The following is a 13,973-nucleotide window of genomic DNA, read 5'->3' on the forward strand; positions in this document are numbered from 1 at the left end:
ATCTTGTCATTTGTGACAACAAGGATGGACCTAGATGGCATAATAAGTGAAATAAGTCAGAGAAAGATAAATGCCATGTGATTTCACTTTATTTGGAATCTAAAACAAACAAACAAACAAAGTAAAACATAAACAGAACCATAGATACAGAGATCAAGCTGGTGTCTGCCAAAGGGGATGGGGTGGAGAGATGAAGAAAAAAGGAAAGGAAGAAAAGGATGTACGAGGTCTGTCTGAAAAAAGTCCTGCCACCGTTAGTCTAACAAGAACAGTTTGTGTGACATCAAGGAACCTGGCAGCCAAGGAGAGCGGACTGGAGTGTGCACCTGTGAACAAAGACGACTTCACTGTACCAGTCAGTGGGGGTGGTAGGCGTCTTTGAGAGAGTTTGTGTGTGTGTACTGTGTGGTCATCACATTGAAAAAGACTGAGTGAGGAGAGCAGCGAATCTGCATCAAATTTTGCATTAAGCTTAAACATTCCTCCACGGAAACTATTCAAATGATTCAGAAGGCTTTTGGGGATGATGCAATGAGTGTAACGCAAAAAAAAGTGTGGCACAAATGCTTCAAGGATGCTTGAGCATCTGTGGAAAGTGATCCACCTTCCATGCCAATGGAAGTCGCCAGGTTCTGCACCCGTGAAGAAGGTGTGGCAAAGTTGCAGCAAGATCGAGACCATGTTAACTGTGTTTTTTCTCATTGGGAAGGTGTTGACCATCACGAGTACGCCCCTCCAGGCCAAAGAGCTAACAAGGAGTATCACGTCCATGTCCCTTGTAGGCTGAGAGAGGAAATATGAGCAAAGAGCCACAGCTCTGGGCAACCGGTGATTGGCAGCTTCATCACAACAACACACCTGCTCACATATCACATCTTGTGCAGAGTTTTGTGGTACAACATCAAATCACCCAGGTGACTCAGCCCCCCCTACAGCCCAGATTTGGCACCCCATGACTTCCGGCTTTTCCCAAAACTACAAGCACCTTTGAAAGGGAAGAGATCTCAGACCCATCGATGAGATTCAGGAAAATATGGTGGGGCAGCTGGTGTCAATTCTAACAAAGGATCTCGCAGAGTGTTTTGAACAGTGGAAGAGACGCTGGGAGACCTATGTGAGGTCCCAAAGTTCCTACTTTACAGGGGACTGAGGTGTCATTGTCCTATGTACAAGGTTTCTTGTATCTTGTATCTTCTTCCAAAAATGTCTCTATTTTTCATATAAAATGGATAGATATGTTCCGGACAGAAAACATATATACAGATGACGGTGCAAAATTTCAAGAGTAGCCAAGAAACGGTGCAAAAGAACAGCATAGGGTCCCTGGCTCTACCAGAGGCCATCACGCTAGAGTCACTAAGGTCCTGTGATACCGGCGTAAGCGGTCCCGTGAAACACAGTGAGACCAAGAAGCGGCGCCCCGCGTAGATGAGCAACTGGTCCAGGTGGGCATGGCAGCGCAAGTCAAAGAGGGAAGGGTGGCGTTTGCAAGAACTGATACTGCCAGTTACTCATCTGGACAAAGAACTCGGACTCATCCTTCCCACACAGCACACATAATTCAATTCCAGAGCGACGGAAGATCTCAATGCCTGCATGCCGCATCTTATTTCAAAAATGTAGAAGTCTGTGCTGCATTATGCCAGGCCTTGAACTGGAGGCAGGAAGCAGAAGGGGTATGTGTGTGAAAACTATAAATGGCTCGCAGAGCATTTTAACTACAGACAAGTACGTCCAGCCACCCGACAAAACGTGAGTCCTGCGACTGACTGGAGTCAGAGTTACTCAGAGCATTCTGAGGGGGGGCGGGCCCGTGGCTACGTGGACAGAGTGTAACAAACGTGTCTGCGGTGATAGTGCAGCAGATTCTGGACGAGAAAGATGAGTGAACATCGATTTCATCCTCGTGGAGTGCACAGTCCAGATCCACGATTTACAACCTTTTCCATCTCATGGCACACGTGAGCTAATTACTAAAATTCTGCGGCTCACCAAAAAATATATATTTTTTGCCATTCTGACCAAAAAGTAGGTATAATTTTGATTTGCTCACACTAGATGGCTATTGTTATTTTGGCTGTTGTCATTTTTTTTTAATTTGACAATATAAGGAAAAAGAGGTCAGTGACCCTGAATAAATAGTCAGGTATTGCATGTTTTAAAAATTCTTGCAGCACACCAGTGCTGAAGACTTCTGGTCCAGATAATTCTTAAGTCATCAGTGCCTCCCCACACCCTCCCTACTGTCCAAAGCTGAATATTAAAGGGAGACAGTCCAGTGTAGTTACAAGTGTCAAATCACCCCAAGAATTTGGGCTTCCCTAAAATTGATCGCTGAGAATATAACTTTACATATTACCCTTTTGGAAGAAAAAAATATGTATCCATTGTTTTGAATTCCTAATCAGACAATTACCACATGTAATTACAAGCTACTGAATAAGATAACTTGCAGTATTTATATCAATTACACGCACATCCTTTCAATTATTTTAATTATGTACTTTAATGGTCTGACTACTGATAACCAGAAAACAACAAGGGTTAGTCATCACGCAAGCCTCATCACATTCTTCATTAAATAACTGGAGTATTAGATCATTAGGTCTGTCAAATTTCTGCTGAGTATACCACATCCTGTCTTGAGTCAACGAAAACACCGTCAGACTCACACTAAGCAACCTGGAACCGCTTACGCCGGTCACCGGCTTTGCCCATCACTTCGAGTGAGGCATCCTCCTTTGATCACTTGAGCCTCATTACTCATATAATTACTGTAATCATTATGACACTAATGACTGTTGAAGTCTAAATGTGTGAAATTAACTCACTAACAAGTGTAAATACGCGTCCGTGAAAGGACAGTCTGAAACGTGGAGACGGAAACTGGGGTGCTCTATCCGAAACGAGAAGCTAGTAACCTGGTTCGGCTGTCGAAGGGGGGTGTGCCCAGTCCGTGACTGGGACCCGAGCAGAACTGTGCCTGTTGAGTCATAATTCATCCCCGTGGGAATGCAGACTCAGAGTACATGCACCTCATCTTGAAAGGACTACATCTAGTTCAGTGTCTTGAGTCCAAATAAATGAATTCATAACAGTGACCTCACGGTGGACACATTTTAGAATTGGAGGGTGACCTGGCTGTGACAAGCCACCCCGTGGTCACCGGTGTTTTTAAAGCGGATCTTCCCGGCCGGCTGGGTGTCCCCTTTCTCCTCCACAATTTCCTGTCTGTCCTGCCTGAAGGAGAAAGCTCGGTCACAAAGGGCACTTTTAGTTTTTGAGTGTTAAAGAACTTTCTATGGTGATTTCTATTTAGGTATCAAATTTCTAGTTTTCCTGAACCTCTTAGAATGGAAAAATGGCACTTTAAACTGAAAAAAAAAAAAAGAAATCCTTTTATTTAGAGCACTTTAAAAAATTTGCTTCTAGACCAGCCCCCCAAATCTGTCCCCAACAGGTGAGCTGAGGGATGGCACGGGGCCCCCGTTCTCTGATTAAAGATAACCACCTGCCTGAGTCTTAGTCTGTCCCACGGAGCCTCTGGGACTCGAACACCAGAAAGGTTCCCTAATAGGATGGCTGAGAGGCCACATCTCCCCACCCCCGCCCTCACCTCATGCCAAGGCTGAGGGCAGGAGTCTGAGCGTGTCCTGGAGAGGTGGGACCCCCGGGCAGGTGCGTGCCAGCTGGACGCTGCTCGTGAGCCAGTTGGCGCCTGCGAGTCCAGACACACACTCGCTGCGATTCGGAGCCCGCTGCCCCCCGGCCCCCTCGCACGGTCAGCGCCCCGGGACCCCGGTGATTAGGCCGGCCTTGAAGAGCGCCGGTGACTGACAGGGCCGGGAAGTAATGCATTTGAAGTAGCGGGCGCAACTCCCCTCCCCAGATTCAGTCGGACAGGTTGGGCATCTCTCCTTAGTCCCACACAAACACGCGCGACACGGGAATCTGCTGGTGACCGTGCCTCAGTCGGAGAATAAAAGGCTGGATTCCGTAATAACTTGTCAAGCGACCACCGTGAGCGAGACAACAGGGGCGAATGCTGTGAGCAGTGGACATCCCCTCCCACGCTTCCTCCGTTTGTTGTAGCAAACGTGTTTTTTTTTAGAAGTAGAGTTTTCACCTTTCTGCATACAGAAATCTAACATGCACGTCGGGGACTCGCACTGTCAGTCTTTTCCTTAAACCTCCAAGGTCGAGTTTGAGAAGAGAGCCTGTGCTTTAACATTCTCCAAGTTGGAGTTGCCTTCATTAACTAGTTACATGTTTTTTTAAATATTCTATTTATTTATTTTTAGAGAGGGAAGGGAAGGAGAAAGAGAGAGAGAGAGAGAAAGAGAGAAACATCAATGTGTGGTTGCTGGGGGCTGTGGCCTGCAACCCAGGCATGTGCCCTGACTGGGAATCGAACCTGCAACACTTGGGTTCTCAGCCCATGCTCAATCCACTGAGCTATGCCAGCCAGGGCAATTAGTTACATATTTTAAACCAAGATGTAGCTAAACTCTCAACCAGGTGCCAGGTGCCTCGTTGGGAAGCGGGCAGGTAGGGATGAGCGGTGGGGAGACCTTCACTTGCAAGAAGCAAAGAGCCCACAGAGGGCGGAGAGATATGACCCCGTCCTCCCTATCTGGCTCCATGCACAGCCCGTGCAGGCTGCTGGGAGCATCCCTAATGTGTCAGGGAGACTGAGATGAGGTTCCTGAGAGGAGGAGGCAGGCACCCAAGGACACAGGGAGAGCAAAACGAGGTGATGGAAGTGTCACAGCAGAGGTCCCCTCTCCCTGTTACAGACGCGAATGTGTCGTGTTGGCCGCCAAGGAAAGGAGGGAGCTCAGGAGCCTCGGTGAGGGGCCTGGCGACCTTGAACAGGAGTTCGCATTTTATCCTGCAAAGAGCTGTGAACCGACCAGGGGATTTAACGTGGCAGCAACGTGATAAGATTTTTTTTCTCTTTCAGTGAGATGATTTAGCTTTTTTGGGGTCACACGGACAGAATGGGGGCCGAGTGAGGAAGTCACCGCGAGCACCCAGGTGAGCGCTGTAAACAGACCCCTGAGTCCCAGCACTGGCCGCAGGCGTGAATCGGACAGGGGGGTGGGGAGGAAAGGGAGTTAGCGCGAGAAGGGGCAGGTCTAGGGGAGACAGGGAGACGCCGGCCCTAGTAATCGCCGGTTGTTGGCTGCTTCTACAGCTCTCACCTCTTTGCTCAGGAAGTTTATTCTTATGCCAACCCACACACCCTTTTCATCTCCTGTCAGTGTTTTTCTGGACTCTCCGGACAAATGGAAAACCACTACTCAACATTCTCATAAACACCTGCTGGATAACGGAAGACATTTACTGCGCCTGGTTTTAACTTGCTCTCGTCTAGGTCATCCAATCTCATTGCTTTCAAACCTACAGTATTTGAGTTTGTTCTGTTTTCTGTCTCTCCATGTTTTTTGCTTGTTCACATTTGTTTTTCAAATGTCCAGGTCAAACTTGGAGTGACTGTTTCTCCCACTAGCCTGGAAAATATTCTTTATTTTTTGGAGCACCAGTCCTTACACGGATTTGATGTTTGAGGGAGTGCTGTTGGTTGCCCACTGGGCGTCTACCCCTGCCTCAGGCACTGGTCCTCCCCTACACAACCCCCGAGCCTCCAGCAATGCCACCCCATCCCCTCCGCCCCTCTGCCCCTCCACCCACCCCAAGGACTGCCCCGCTGATCCAAAAGTCATCCCGTCTCAGTGGCTAGTGGCTGACCAGGGGCCACAAGCACGAGATGAAGTTTTCCAAGGGCGGCTGGGAAAGGTCTTGTTTGCCTCACTGAGAGAAATAGCTGCAGTGAGTCCTTAGTGATCCTGTAGATGGTATTTCACAGTCTTGGAGGTAGATACGCGATGGATAAGAAGCCTAGAGCCTGCCAGCTAGCTCCCAGCCTGAGAAGGAGGCTGGTTTATGGGGACGCGAGAAGTGAGAGCATTACAGAAAAGTGGCCCCAGAGCTGCTAGGCTCGTACAACACTGAAACCCCATCCTCACCTCCCTGTTGCCATTTGGTGAACCAGTCAGCCCTCTCATGCTTTAGTTAGTTGCAGCCCTGTCCTCTGACAGACGGCTAGGAGAAGCCACACTCTGGCCTGTTAGATTCTCATCCACACACTGATATCAGAATTTTTAAAAACAAAGACCCCATGTAAGCCTCCTATCTTGTTGCTTTGGGTGGTTTACTCAGGGCTCTGGCACCCACAGCGGAGAACACACAGGGAGCAGAAGAGCCCTGAGCCACAGTCTGAGGTCACAGTGTAATCCAGAAGGCAGAGATCACACATATCACACGCTACATGCTTTGCAGACAGCACAGGGCAGCCAGCGCGTGGCTGTTCAGAGACGAGAGAGGTCAGAGCGATGGGCCTGGCCTTGGGATGCTGGGCACACTGGGTGACATCTGAGTGAAGAGCCACATAGGAACAAAGACGTGCTGTGTTTCTGAGGCAGTTAGGACTTGTCCGGAGCACCGTCTGCTTCCTGGGGACCACCAGAAAGAAGGTCGAGGGTGTGCAAGCCAGGCAGAGAGGTGAGGGCGCCCTGGATCTGGGGAGTGTTCGGAGGCACACAAAGGGTCCTCCCCCAGAACGGCCAGTGGTTCTCCGCTGTTCCTCTGAGTCGGTCCACACCCTGAATGCCCCGAGAGCAGGAGCAGGGTCTCACTTACCTGGATATTTATGTACATGTTTATATGTGTCACCCAGGCCTCACGCATTGTGGGCACTGTGTGGCTCCTGGTAAATAACTTTTCATCCACTGTAATATCATCCTCGTGGCTCCTATCTTATCCTCTATGTAACCAGTTAAATATTGACCAATTTCAGGGCAAGCAATACTATTTGGTAAGTTCAACCAGCTTTGCAGAACCTGCTCCCAACAAAGCTTTGTTCTTCCTTATTTGTGGTCCTGTAGTTGATGTACTTGAAAGCAGATTTTTATGATATTTCTCCATATTTTTCAAAATATAGAAATTAAGATAAGTAATCATTTTTTATTAAATTTGGCATTTCTTTTTCTTTTTTTAAGATTTTATTGATTTATTTTTAGAGAGGGAAGGAAGGGAGAAAGAGAGAGAGAAATATCAATGTGCAGTTGCTGGGGGCCGTGGCCTGCAACCCAGGCATGTGCCCTGACTGGGAATCAAACCTGCGATGCTTTGGTTCACAGCCTGTGCTCAATCCACTGAGCTATGCCAGCCAGGGCATCAGTAATCTTTGAAAAAAGACTGGGATGTCTTATTTTAATTTTTTACAGTAAAGACCACATTTCTTTATGTCTAGTTTTTTATAACTCCTAAAAATTAGTTTTATTGATATGTTATTAGGCACTTGTTAATTAAAATGATGGGTTAATGCTTTTAAGGGTCAAAGAACCGGGGGCAACAATACCAAATAAAGTATTCAGCTTTTCTCAGTTTTGCAGCATAAAACTAGAGGAATAAAAATTCTATGACTAACGAAGATGGACTTAATTATTTAGAATTATACCTGCAGATGACAAAAATGTCTCTTAATTTTTGCAACCCTTAAACCTAACCTGGAGAAAAAGTAGAAATTTAATTATAGATTCTTAAAATTTGTGGAATACAAGGAATAAGAAGGAGAGAATTATACCAAAGTCAAAATGTCTATTCTTAAACAATATGCAAGAGGATTTTCCTTTTTATCTTTGTATCATTTATATGTACTCAGAGAAACATTTTCCCAGATTATGAAAAGCCAGTTTTTGAGGGGAGATGGGAGAAGATATTTAAGATGATTTTTAAAAATAGTTTTCACTCTCAATGAGGCTAATGTCTAAGTGAGAGTATACATGCAGAAGAAGTTATAGGAAAAAATCCCTCAGAATTCGGGTACACAGTTAGTTTTAAATGTCATTTTGAAACTAGAAGGAGTAAGAATTCCAGTTTTTGTGGATGCACCTGGCGGCTGCAGGAGTGGCCTTTCCTGGGGGGACTGGGTGCTGGGGAGGGTCCTGCTCCCCAGGAGCCCTTCAGGACTATCAACTCTGCAGGGGCATTAGTCCCTTTGGGAAGGGCAAAGTTATGAAACATTTTCTCCATGTTTCCTCTGTGTCGGGCACTACGCAAGGCAATTTATATAGCATGGTCTAATTCAATGCTTATCTTTTGACTCTGAGGCAATGTAAGGTGTTCTAACTTACAGTTGGGAAAGCAGAGGCTAGGGAAAGGGACAGAGTGACATGCAAGCTGGATGCCGATGCAGGAAACACCGACCATGGACAAACCCGCCGCGTGCGAGCCACACTCCCGGGTGCTCTCAGGAACAGCGTTCTCTGGGGCCCAGCGCGCTCCTTCACCTGCCCCTCGCCCCTCCGCTCACTTGCTGGAGGGCTTGTCCCCAGGGTCAGCATGACTGGTGCACTTTTTCCTTTCCTTCCCGGTCCTTGAAGGAAAGGACTGAGTCTTGGTTCCCAGGGGTCCCAGCAGTGCACTTCAAGACAGGGATTCCGGCCCAAGCACTTGGGAGGTGAAGGAACCACTGGGCCGCAAAGAGGAGGAGGTACCCAGAAGCAGGGGCAGCAGCACGCCAGCTGGCGCTGGGCGCGCCTGGAGCTGCCTTCCTTCAGGGAAACGCTGGCTGGGGAGAGAGCTCGCCCCTCGCTCTGTGCACAGAGAGGTTTTAGCAAAGGGTGGTCCCTTGAGGGACAGGGTAAAAGTAGGGGAGGACAGTGGGATATGGAATTAGAAGTCCCGGGTTCTAACCCTGTTTCTAGTTAAGAAGTGGATAATCCTGGGCAAGACACATGGACTTTTTTGAGCCTTACTTTCTGCATGGGTCCAGTAAGATAATACGGCTACTTTATCACGTGAATGTTGAGGATTCATGCCCTTCGTGGGCTTTGTAGGCTATCGCGTGCTCTACAAAGACAACTAGTATTGGAGGAAATTGAAAGGGATGCCACCGAGCACCTTCCAAATTCCAAAGAAAACCGAAAGTGCTTTGCTGCTGGGGGGGCTTAGGCCTGGGCCAGCCAGAGTCCCCTCGTCAGGGTGGGAGTCGGGACTGCAGCCCTGCACTTAGGGGAGGGGCGTGTTAGAGAGCCTGCTACAAATGGGGAAGCTTTGCTTTAGCTTTCTCTCTTGAAACCTAGGCGTTATTAGCAGGCTGCACAAGTTTGGTTTAGTTAGAGAAAACAGCTCTGCCCTTCTTCCTTCTTACGAAGGCTCAAGGCAGAGACCTAAGATCCTAGAAATGAGTTTCCAAGCAAGCAGAGCCTCTGTCCTTGCGGAATCCTGATTGGGGCGTCACCCGGGAGCTGATACTCTTTACACAGAAGCCAAGGGGAGAGCGCCGTGTTCTTTTAATGAGCCGGTTTTTATTACGGTGCCAAACTTAAACGCTGCCGTGTCTTCCCTCGTTTCCATGCACGAAAATAATCAATGTGCAGACAGCCGGGCCGCTTTGCAACAGCGATGCTCGCATTTGTTCCGTCTACAAAAGACTGGGGCGCTGGCTAGGCCTTGTCTTGTCCTCTGATGATCTTACTGCAGCTGCTCTCATTGCCTGGTTCGTGTTTCCCTCTTGCTGGGGGGAGGCCCTGGGCCACAGGGGTTCCTCCGTCAGCCACAGAGCCTGGTGAGGTGCGGGTCACCCAGTTGGCACCCCCTGCAGAGCTAATGATTGAAGCGAGGTGACTGATTTCCCACAAAGCAGCCTGGGAGACAGTAACAGCTTTGCACTCCCCACAGGGCCTTTTTTCCCTATTGTCTTCATCCTTCACTGGATCTTGGGAGGCAGGGGAGAGGCCTTATTGATTCGTGTTTTAGGGAACTTGCTTGCCCAATGTCACGCAGCTAGGAAGTGATAGACACAGGGTCAGGGCCAGGCCTCCTGATTCCCAAGTTCATGCCATGCGCACCGCATCGACTTCTATCCTGGGAAAGAGGAGGAAGAGGAAGAGGAAGGCCCAAGAATGGCCGAAATCTTCTCCGAACAGCGGAATCTGTGGGTTGTGTCTTCCTTCAGAATGGTGGCTGTTAACCCAGGTGGCACATGAAAAGCATCTGGGGAACTTTTAAATAATACCTTTCCTGGGACTTCACCCCAAACCAATTAAGTCCAACTCTCGGGGTGTGCTCACACATCTGGATGTCGCTGAACTCCCGGGGAGATTCTCAGTGTGGGAGGGTTTAGATTTGCTGCTCCAGAGGAATCATCAACAAAACACTGATTGCATTTTTCCACGTTTAACCCACTTTGGGAGTGTAGTAATGAAAAATGCTAATGGCAACTTTGCTGGCAGCCTCAGAAGGTAGGCCTTAGCCTGGGTCCTTAGTAGGGATTCGGATTTATCTAGAGATCGGCTGACAGGTGGGATGATAAAGGAGCACTTTTACCACCTGGATCAGTAGCGGCAGAGCCGTCAATGCGGAAACTTTGTGAGATAAATAAATTACGTTCTGGTCCCTTCACACCTTTTAATTATGTCACCTTAATCGTCTTGCTACTGATGACCAGAAAATTAACTCCTAGCACGGATAGTGCTATCAGCAGGTAACCATTGTTTTCCTTAATTAAATAAGTAGTGGTTGGTTTTTCCCTGGCTTATATATATTTTTCAAATAATTATGGGCAATTTCATTCATTTCAAGGTTAACTTAGTAATTAGCCTTTGCATACATCCCGTTCTTTGGGAAATTTTTCTAAGAGTTAGAGCTTCGTTGGAAGAAGTATAAATAACTGGCATTCTTTTGTGTTTCTTTAAAAATTAACCTATGACTGACAAATTTGTGCTGGGTATTCACACACACACAATTCCCTTTTGAATACTTTGATTGTTTCTCTTGTAGGGAACTCTTTAAAATGTGCAGCGATGGGAAAGCTTGCTTCTGTGCTAATCCCTGCGCATGGTGTTGGGGTCAAAGTACGCGTGTGCTATCGACCCTCCCTCCCAAGACACGTGAGAAACGCTGTGATGCAGATATCGCAAAGGAGGACTGAAGAAGGTAGAAAGGGTTCAAAGAACATTAAATTTTTTATTGCGTTTGTGTAAGCCACTTAATTTTTTTAAAAAGTGCCTTTTGTCCTGGCTGGTGTGGCTCAGTTGGTTGGAGCATGGTTCTGTGCACCAAAAGGTTCTGGGTTCAATTCCTGGTCAGTGCACCTGCATATGTTGTGGGTTCGATCCCCAGTCGGGGGTCCTATGGAAGGCAACCGACAGATATTTTTCCCTCACACTGATGTTCCTCTCTCTCTCTCTCCCCCCTTCCTATCTCTCTAAAAGGAATGAGAAAACATCTTTGGGTGAGGAGGAAAAAAAAAGAAAGCTTTTTCTTGTGAATCTCCAAATCACCATATTCTTTGAGTTCTAAGGCCTATACTTTTCACAGTTCAGGTAAAGAATAGAAAGTTTATAAACCTTTTTATTCTTTGGAAAGCACTGTCTGTGTTAACTGTGCGACTTGTAATTGAGGGTGTTTTACTGTCAATAAAAATGGTATTAATCTGCTGAATTAGAGTTCCTTCCTGCAGTTCACAAATATCTACACAACTAGCTAATGATACCATTCCCAATCCTTTTCACTTGATCCTCTGCCTCGGAATGCCTTCCTGAGCCCTTGCGTGCCAATTTCTATACCGACACGATGGTGGATACGTAGCTGATCCACTTTTCTCGTAGTACTTATGGAGAAAAAATATTACCATCTAACCTGAATTAAAAAATATTTTCATGGCACTAGTAGAAACAATACAGATTCTTATGCTAATGATACACAGGAATATATAGAAATTGGAGTCATTTCTGAGAACTGAATTTAAAAAATGGGACAGGTGCCCCATAACTTTACATAGCTATCCATTAAACGGATTCTGTGTGCCCGGTGACTCAGCCTGTTAGTACCCTGTGGTCTTCACGCACTGCGACCTAGTGGCCTGAAATAATTAATGTGCCCCCCCCCCACCCCCAGCAATCTGCTTGCTGACAGACATGGCTAGGGCACCGAGCAGAACCGAGTCCAGTGAGTCAGAGGGTCGTTTTCCATTAGTTTTGATATTTTTCCATTGTTACAGGTGCTCTGAATATTGAGTTTTGGCCTGATCAGCATGCTGTCACCATTTAGCCACGTTTCCCTTTTCCCCCTCGTGGCATATACACGTGCAAAGATGCGGCATTGAGGTGTGTATACTTCCCTGGTGTCAGAGCAGACGGTTGGGGCTGTGGTTTCACACCCCGCTGCAGCACACTCAAAATGCCTGACGAGGGAACGCTCTCAAAAACGTGCATCTCGGGCTCATGCACTTTCAGCACTAGGGACAGATTGCATTATTACAGCAATATGAAAAGCTGCAGACAGAAGTCCTTTGTCAGATGAAGCAGGACACTCAGCAGCCACTTTGTCTTGAGATGTCTTCCTGTAGGTGGACCCCTTTAAGATGCAACCGTCTTTAAAACATGGCTGTTGCTCCCTGTATACGAAAGCCGTCACTTCAAAAGCCTTTGATTAATTCGGGCACAATCAAGGGCATGAGGTAGCTGCCACTTCGCGAGCCAAGGCAGCCCGGTGCCAGCTGCAATAAAGCTCTCAAACTGTCAGCGAGTCCAGCTGTGAGAAAGACAGCGACAGTTACAAGCAATCGTCTCCTTCAGTGGTTTCATAATTTCAATTGTTTTTTTTTGCTGCATTTCCAGATTTCCAATAGTTGTGGTACGAAGGCTATATAGGAGAGCAATATTTTCCCCGGGGGTTACTCTCAACGGCTTCGTGTATTGGTTTTTTTCCCCATCATTGATTCAAGTACAGAAGCTCATCAGGCAAGAAATATTGTGATTACAAGTCATATATAAATTATTTAAAGGGGTTCAGCCAATCACAAGAAGAGCTCTAAGTGACTATTTTCCTCTGGACGCCTTTGTAACTCCTACTCAAAAAGCAAATTTCTGATTGATAGAAGAGGTCTACCGTTTCTTCAAAAAGGCATTCCTTCGGGTGGGAAGAAAGTCTCAGTATGAACTGTTCACACACTTCGCCAATCACTCCTCAATGACGACTGGACAGAGGAGCGGAGAGAGAGGACAATGCCACCAAGACACGGAGCAAGGGAGTGAGGGGGCGGGGGAGGCAGGGACAGAGGGCCCTGTGGGTGATTGCGTCCTATTTTGCAAGAGAAGATCCATGCATTTGGTGCCTCCTCTGTTCCTCCAGCTCTGGTTACACCAAATAACCCCCACTGGATAATTTGTTTTCCAGACACCCTCATTTAACAGCCAGTTTTCACACTCGCCTGCCAGCTGAAATCTTTAGCTCTCACAGACAGCGTCCCCACCTGCTTGCCTTTGCGCTTGGGCTGTCACCTGGAAGGAACCAGACGCCACCCCATGTCACCTGCCTGCGTCAGCCACCCCACTGGGGTGTGAGATTTCCCTTCCTCTGCGTTCCCTTTTCTTGCCTCACCATTCACACACACGTGTATGTCAACTCTCGAATGCAGCTCATAATCATAGAATAACTCACATTAGGTTGAATTTGGGGAAATCTATTTTCTGGAATTACACAGGAGAGCTAGCACACCCCCTTTTATTTTCTAAAATTGAAACTAGAAAACCTAGAACACCAAAGACTTAGAAAAGTTATCCTCTGAAATTGACAATAGTAGATGCATTAAATTTAAAAGTACATTAAAATCATTAATACCTTCTCCTCAAAGGGGATCCTACCCTTGTTTACATAATTTTCGTACATTAAGTACTGCAGGAAGCTGGGTCTTCAGCCATTTAGCATCAATGGGAAAGTGAAAAAAGAGATCAAACCACTATTTTGAATAATATAGAGCATGAATAAACTAGTTTGACATATAAAGCTTTTATTTATGTCGTAGTTAAAAGGCCAATTCAACAAACACATCGAGTTTTGAAATAACAGAAGTGCAGGGATTACAAATAGTAATGACACTCAATCTCTTCCTTTAAATAAAT

This window comes from Phyllostomus hastatus, unplaced genomic scaffold, assembly GCF_019186645.2.
Source record: "Phyllostomus hastatus isolate PE091 unplaced genomic scaffold, TTU_PhHast_1.1 phas_scaffold_46, whole genome shotgun sequence".
Lineage (NCBI taxonomy): Eukaryota > Metazoa > Chordata > Mammalia > Chiroptera > Phyllostomidae > Phyllostomus > Phyllostomus hastatus.